Here is an 8650-nt window from a genome sequence, read left to right as displayed (position 1 = left end):
CCTGGTATTATAGCATAAGCATTTTACCATCAGTAAATATTCTCCAAAAGTGTTATTTCCTGGGATGTAGAGTTACAGATTATTGTCTTTTTCTCCCCAGCTTTATTGAGGTATAATTGACAAGATTTTATATATATATACATAATATATTCTTTTTTTATTGTTGTTCAAGTACAGTTGCCTCCATTTTCCCACCTCCACTTTCCCCTGCCCCACCCACCCCCAGCTCCCACCCTCAATCCTTCCACCCTTTGGCTTTGTCCATGGCTCCTTTATACATGTCCCTGGATGACCTTCTTTACCCCATTATCTCCCTCTCTCTCCCCCTTCCCCTCTGGTTACTGTCAGTTTCTTCTTTATTTCAATGTCTCGGGTTATGTTTTGCTTACCTACTTGTTTTGTTAATTGGTTCCACTTATAGGTGAGATCATATGGTACTTGTATTTCAGCACCTGGCTTATTACACTTAGCATAATGCTCTTCAGACCCATCCATGCTGTCACAAAGGGCTGGAGCTCCTTCTTTCTTTCTGCTGCATAGTATTCCATTGTGTAAATGTACCACAGTTTTTTGGAAGTATTGAACTTCCAATACTATGTTGAATAGAAGTGGTGACACCCTTGTCTTGTTCCTGATCTTAGTGGGAAAGCTTTCAGTTTTGCCCACTGAGTATGATGTTGGCTGTAGGCCTCTCATATGTGGTCTTTATTATGTTGAGTAATGCTCCCTCTGTTCCCACTTTACTGAGTGTTTTAACCATAAATGGGTGCCATACCTTATCAAATGCTTTTTCTGCATCTGTTGATATGATCATGTGATTTTTGTCTTTCCTTTTGTTTATGTGATGTACTATGTTTATTGATTTGAGAATATTGTACCATCTTTGCATCCCTGGGATGAATCCCACTTGATCATGGTATATGGTCGTTTTACCATGGTATTGCTGGATACAGTTTGCCAATATTCTGTTGAGGATTTTAGCATCTATGTTCATCACTGATATTGTAGTTTTCTTTCTTTGTTGTGTCTTTGTCTAGTTTGGGGATTAGGATGATGCTGGCTTCATAAAAAGAGTTTGGGAGTCTTCCCTATTCTTGGATTTTTTAGAGTAGTCTGAGAAGGATAGGAAGTTAGCTCTTCCTTAAATGTTTTGTAAAATTTTCCTGTGAAATTGTCCAGTCCAGGGCTTTTGTGTGACAGGAGCTTTTTGATTACTGCTTTAAGTTCATTAGCTGTTATTGGTCTGTTTAGGCTTTCTGCTTCTTCTTCATTTAGTTTTGGAAGATCATATTTTTCTAGAAATTTGTTCATTTCACCCAGGTTTTCAAATTTCTTGGCATGTAGTTGTTTGGAATAAATGTCTTACAATCCTTTGTATTTCTGTGGTATTAGTTGTAATTTCTCCTCTTTCATTTCTAATTTTATTTAGGTCATCTCCCTTTAATTCTTGAGGAGTCTGCTTAAAGGCTTGTTGATTTTATCTTTTCAAAGAACCAGCTCCTGGATTTACTGATCCTTTGAATTGTTTTTTGAGTCTCTATGTTATTTAATTTTGCTCTGATCTTTTTTTCATTACTTTATTGTTGTTCAGTTACAGTTGTCTGCATTTTCTCCCCACCCCTCCCATAATTTTGCTCTGATCTTGATTACCTCCTTCCTTCAACTCGCTCTGGGCATTTTTTGTTGTTCCTCCAGTCCTTGTAGTGTTGGGTAAGGTTGTTTACTTGAAATGTTTCTGTCTTTTTTAGGTAGGCCTGCATTGCTATGAACTTCCCTCTCAGGACTGCCTTCACTGTGTCCCACAGGTTATGGACCGTTGTATGTTCATTTTCATTTGTTTCCAGAAACTTTCTGATTTCTTCCTTGATCTCATTATTAACCCATTCACTGTTTAATAACATGCTATTCAGTCTCCATGAGTTTGAGTATTTTTGAATTTTTTCCTTGCGGTTGGTTTCTAGCTTCAAGCCCTTGTGGTCTGAGAAAATGCTTGATATGATTTCACTTTTCTTGAATTTGTTGAGGTTTGTTTTGTGTCCTATCCTGTGGTCTATCTCTGAAAATGTCCCACATGCATTTGAAAAGAATGTGTATTTTGCTTCTTTGAGATGAAAGGTTCTATGTAAATCTGTTAAGTCCACTTGATATAATGTGTCATTCAGTGCCACAATATCCTTATTGATGTTTTGTTGGAAGATCTATCCATTGTTGACAGTGGAGTGTTAAAATCCCCTACTATAATTGTGTTGCTGTTTATATCTTTTTTGAAGTCTTCCAAGATTTTTCTTTTTTTCTTTTTTTTTCTTTTAATCATTGTTCAAGTACAGTTTTCTCCCTTTGACTCCCAATCCAGCCCCCTCCCAACCCTCCCAAAGATTTTTCTTATATATTTGGGTGTCTCTATGTCAGGTGCATACAAACTATATATATTTAAAGTATACAAGGGAATAATTTGATATACATATACATTGCAAAATGGTGATCACAATCAAGTTAACTAAGAAATCATTACCTCTCCTGTTATGTGTGTGTAGTGAGAATGCTTAAGATCTACTCTCTTGGCAAATTTCAGGTACATGTTATTAACTACAGCCACCATGCTATACCTTAGATCTTCAGAATTTACTCATTTTTTACATGAAAGTTTATACCCTTTGACCAACATTTCTGCCCATTTCCTCCAGCTCTTGTTAACTATCCCTCTACTCTCTAGAGTTACAATTTTTAAAAATTGTATTGTTTTTCAACCATTTAACAGTAATCATGAGCATTGATAAGACAATGCTAGGCTATCCATTTTAAAGTCCTTGTCAATTAAATAGGTTTAAAGGAAAACACCCCATATTGGTGTTTTAACTTGCCTCTCTAGTGAGGTTGAACAAGTCTTTATATATATATATATTTCTGGGAATTGTCCATTGATTTCTGTATAAGGGTAAGTTAAGCTATACTGTGGTAAGAAGTAAATCCTAAAATCTTAATGGCTCAAGAAAATAAAAGTTTAATTCTTTTTTAAAATATATTTTATTGATTATGCTATTACAGTTGTCCCATTCCCCCCTTTATTTTCCTTCACCCTGCACATCCTCTCCCATCCACATTCCCCCACTTTAATTCATGTCCATGTGTCATAAGTTCTTTAGCTTCTATATTTCCCATACTGTTCTTCCCCTTCCCCTGTCTATTTTCTATGTACCATCTATGCTACTTATTCTCTGTACCTTTTCCTCTTCTCTCCTCCTCCCACTTCCCTGTTGCTAAACCTCCATGTGATCTCCATTTCTATGCTTCTGTTCCTGTTCTAGTTGTTTGCTTAGTTTTGTTTTTATTTTAGGTGTGGTTGTTAATAATTGTGAGTTTGCTGTCATTTTACTATACATATTTTTTATCTTCTTTTTCTTAGATAAATCCCTTTAACATTTCATATAATAAGGGCTTGGTGATGATGAACCCCTTTAACTTGACCTTATCTGAGAAGTACTTTATCTGCCTTTCCATTCCAAATGAAAGCTTTGCTGGACAGAGCAATCCTGGATGTAGGTCCTTGCCTTTCATGACTTGGAATACTTCTTGCCAGCCCCTTCTTGCCTGTAAGGTCTCTTTTGAGAAATCAGCTGACAGTCTGATGGGAACTCCTTTGTAGGTTACTGTCTCCTTATCTCTTGCTGCTTCTAGGATTCTCTCCTTCATTTTTACCTTGGCTAATGTAATTATGATGTGCCTTGGTGTGTTTCTTCTTGGGTCCAACTTCTTTGGGATTCTCTGACCTTCGTGGACTTCCTGGAAGTCTATTTCCTTTGCCAGAATGGGAAAGTTCTCCTTTATTATTTGTTCAATTAACTTTTCCACTTGTTGCTATTCCTCTTCCCCTCCTGGTATCCCTATAATTGGATGTTGGAACATTTAAAGATGTCCTAGAGGTTCCTAAGCCTCTCCTCATTTTTTTGAATTCTTATTTCTTCATTCTTTTCTGTTTGGTTATTTTTTCCTTCTGGTCCACTCCATTGATTTGAGACCCAGTTTCCTTCCCATCACTCTTGGTTTCCTGTGCATTTTCCTTCATTTCACTTAGCGTAGCCTTCATTTGTTCATCTAATTTGCAACCAAATTCAACCAATTCTGTGAGCATCCCGATCACCAGTGTTTTGAACTCTGCATCTGATAGGTTGGCTATCTCTTGGTCGCTTAGTTGTATTTGCTGTGGAGCTTTGATTTGTTCTTCCATTTGGGCCATGTTTTTGTTGTCTTGTCACACCTGTTAGGTAGTGAAGGGTGGAACCTTAGGTGTTCTCCAGGATGGGGCATCCCAGTCACTGGGTTGTGACACTGTATGTGGGGGCAGGGCCCGAGGTGGAACAAAGGTGCTTGCTCTGCTCTCTGATGTATTTCAGTCCCTTCTGCCACTTCCCCCCAAGCAAACTGGGCTCTTCTGGTGCTAATTCCTGTGAGGGTGGGCTTGTACACATTCTAGGACCCTGGGGGTCTAACGAACTCTCCTGTGAAGCTGGGAGTCTCTCCCTGTGCCTCAACCTCCACAGGTATTTTCAATCAGTGCCCCAAGGCTCCACCTCCCGGCGATGGGACCCTGGGACTGTCTGGTCAACCAGCCACCCCAAGCACAGTACCTCGCAATTGCCGCCTCGCTGGGCCTGCCCACCACCACCGCAGCCCAGGGCCCACTAGCTGTGACCGTGCACCCAGGGTCTGCCCACTATGGTCTTGTGTGCCCAGAATTCCTTACACACTTGGTCCCACTGCTCCTTGCACCGTGACCCCTCTCTGCCTGGCCACCCGACTCCACCCTTCCCACCAGTCCGTATAAATGTGTTTGTTTTAATTCCTTGGTTGTCCAACTTCCATACAGTTCGATTTTCTGTCAGTTCTGGTTGTTATCTTGTTTCTAAATTGTTGCTGTCCTTGTTTTGATTGTGCGAGGAGGCACGGTGTGTCTACCTACACCTCCATCTTGGCCGGAAGTTAAAAATTTAATTCTTAATTGTGGCACAGTTAACATGAGTTGGGTGACCCTCCTTCATACAGTGATTCAGGGGTTCCCATGTTAGTTTTGTGATGTTGCCACCCTAAATCTGTGACCCTTGAAGACACCAGTGAAAGGAAAGTGACAGTAATGGTGGTCCCAGACAGCATTCAAGAGGCTGGCAGAAGAGCCTGGCCTGTGAGAACTGAGAATCTAGTTAAAGGGTAAAACAGTGAGACTCTGGAAGCTGGTGGCTCAGAGAGAAATACCATAAATCAGGAGAGAAAGATTCTTCATGTGTCATGGTTGGAATTCCCCTGCTGTTTTATGCTTCAAACATTTGGGGACTGGATGTCTCTGTACCACATTGCTCATAACCAGCAAGTGGATCTTTGCAGCACAAAAAAAGCAAATTACACCAAAATCCATCTGGAGGCCCAGGGTTACTGTGTGCATAGGGCTTAGCAGCAGGTGGTAGAGAGTTCTTCCTCTCTGCTGAGTTGACTTGCCAGGGCCACATAGGCAATTCTTCTTCACAGGTCCAAAAAGTGCTGTGTTTGGGCCTGCACTGGTTGCCTAGAACAGAAATGGACTCTGGCAGGCTGCCATGGAGGGCTATGTAAATAGCTACTTTAAAAACCCCCCAAATCTCATGGCTAGGATATGGAAGCACAACATTCAGGTTTCCCACATTTCAAGGGTTAGAGGTCAACAAACCACAGAGAGTGAATTGGAGACAATTGGAAGTACCTTCAATATCTATCTAAATTTCAATGACGACAGCCATATACTACTACATTGGAGGTGAAGTGAATGGGAGTATCTGTATCATAAAATGTGATGGGAAATTATGTCCAGGATATATTGAGCAAAAAGAAACAAGTTCCATGACAGTATATATAATGTGCCAACTTTTTAAAAAGCCCCATTTCTCACAGTGTTGCGCATCTCAATTTCTTTATACTCTGGAAATTCTCTTTCATCCTTTCCCTAAAACTATAATAAACATTGCCATGAAAACACTATGGCTAGATGCAAGGCAATCTGTTATTTTGAGAAAAGTACAGAGTCGATGTCCATCACCTGCCACTTGATAGTGTCACGATGTCTGCAGTTTACTGAGGACTGGCTCTGCTTAAACAACACAGAATGTGTGTATGTGTGCACACACACACATTATTTATGGAGAGAAAGCAAATGTGGTATATCGACAACTTGACATTTCTGGGAATGTCTCTTTTTTCAACTTGTCTGGAAAATTTTTCGAAATGTGAAGTTAGAGAAAAGAAATAAATGCCCCTGGACTTTAAGCATCCCAAAACCTAATGTGGCAGATATGCTAGACCAGCCTGACTAGTGAGTGTCACGTGGAGGATGACTGCTTAACTTTATCTTTTAAGATTGAGCAGCTTAACTGTTGTATTCTAATATTTGAGAAATTATTTATAGGTACGTTTTTCTACTTCCTTTGTATTATCATTAAACGTGCTACAAATAAATTCTAGCTTTTTATTTAAAAAATAAAAACAAGAGGGTACAACTACTACAATTTCTTAATTTTTCAAAATGAACCAAAACAGGATTATGTTCTAGACACCAATTTTATACCACTCTGCTTTAAGAACTAGGCAAATGTAGGGCATAGTAACTGAGAACAGCAACACAACACTGCATTAAGTCTCCATGAACTTCTACGTGTGTGCTATGTTTTTGAAATACACGGTAGAAAATACATTGGTCTTTCTGCAGTCAAATCACTAGTATAGCTGGCTTTCGATTTCCCTCCATGAAGCTTGGATGGGCTTCATTATATGTAGTCCTAAGCATAAGACTCCTTCCAAAGGCAACAGGACAGGAAGGACAATCAGAAAACTCTAAAACCATCACCAGTGTACTGAGCTGGATAGAACTGTAAAATATAGGAAGCCCTACAGAGACCAGATCCAAGACCTCTTTACCCAGTGTTACCCACTAACCCAAAACAATAAGCATTGACAGCAAACTTGGAGTGGAACAATTCTTGAACATATCTACTAGACACCTATGAACAGTGGTTGATGAAGGCCTAGTCAATCTGCCCACTCCCTTTTGCATTCAAGACAGAGGCTTGACCTGACCAGAGGCAAGATATTCAAGTGCTCTACTAATAGGGCTTCAAGGGGAACACTATGTATACTATTGTCTAACCACTAGGTTGTATACCCAGAAACAATGTAAAAGTTTCAAAACCACTGAGGTACACTATACTGACATTGTCCCATTGCCCTTAATATTATCTTAATATAAAATAACTTTATTACGTATTGGTGTGGTCAAAAATGTGTGTATATAAGTTAATGATATTAAAATAAAAAAACTGCTATAAAAATAGCCCTTTATTGGTTTTCCCTGTGGAGCCTGACATGTTTAATAATTGCACAGTTCATGCATGCACTTTTAATAAGAGAATTAAGTTATGTTGTCCATGTAGCCATGACCTAATGTAGAAACAAAGGGTGTGCTGGGTATGCAAATGAACTCAAGGAGACATGTATACACGTATACACACCATGTGACAGTTAAGTATCTGAAACATCAACATCTATGCTTGCTTTATTCTAAAAATAAAGAATAGTTCTTTTGGTCTTTTTTTTTACTGAATACTTTTAAACTTTGAATTCAAACATAATTTTTAAAAGCAATGTTAAATTCAGACTGCAAACTGCTGGCTCATTCATCTAAAATCAGAACAAGATACATTTATACATTATAAGGCATGTAGAACTTGGCACCTGCAGTATGCTTTTTAAAAATACTAAGCTGAAATTAAAAGTACACATTGCTTGTTCAATATTTCAAGTTTATTTCCTGGGACTGAATCATAATAAATGCTTCAACACAGTCTATGCAAGTAACAAAGTTAACTTTGATATCCCTGGACAAATAACTCCTGTTGCTGAAGGAACTGACCTCAGCCAGGGCCCAGTCTCTTCACTGATTAATTCTGTGCATTCTAACAAACTACTTTTGGGTGGAACTGTCATAGACTTTAAAGAAAATAAATCATTATACCAAGAACAACGTACCTCAATGTAAGTTTTTAAATGTTCTGAGAAAGGCAGTTTTACCACTTTTTTTAAAAAACTTTTTTATTTATTCCTTTATTTTTAGAGGGAGGGAGGAACAGCAATATGCAAGAGAAACATCAACTGGCTGCCACTAGCACGCCTCCAACTGAGGATCTGGCCCACAACCCAGGCAGGTGCCTAGAATGGGAACCGAACCAGTGACCTTATGGTTCGCAGGCCAGCACCCGATCCATTAAGCCTCACCAGCCAGGGCTCAATGTAAAGTTTTAAACTGCTTCCAAGATGCCAACTAATTGTCTATTTATTAATGGCTCACTTAATTTTTAAATATTCTACATAGATTTTGCTAAGAAAACAAATATTCAATGACAATCACCTGGTTCTTCAAGGAACGTTCAAGGATTTTGTTTTGCTGGGCCCAGATGTCAGTAAAAAGAACGGTCAAGATGAAAAAGAAAAATTCTTAGGAAAGTATATTGTAAGAGCAAGTTCACATTCCTTCCCTGCTTTGCCTCTCCCAGCACTTCGAACCATTCCTTGAGTCCTGTGGTTCTAACTTTATGGTACAGAGCCACTTGGGTGCTTATTTCCCTAATCCTAGAAT

The sequence above is a fragment of the Phyllostomus discolor genome, chromosome 1 (assembly GCF_004126475.2).
Source record: "Phyllostomus discolor isolate MPI-MPIP mPhyDis1 chromosome 1, mPhyDis1.pri.v3, whole genome shotgun sequence".
Classification (NCBI taxonomy): domain Eukaryota; kingdom Metazoa; phylum Chordata; class Mammalia; order Chiroptera; family Phyllostomidae; genus Phyllostomus; species Phyllostomus discolor.
Note: the sequence above shows the minus strand (reverse complement) of the source record.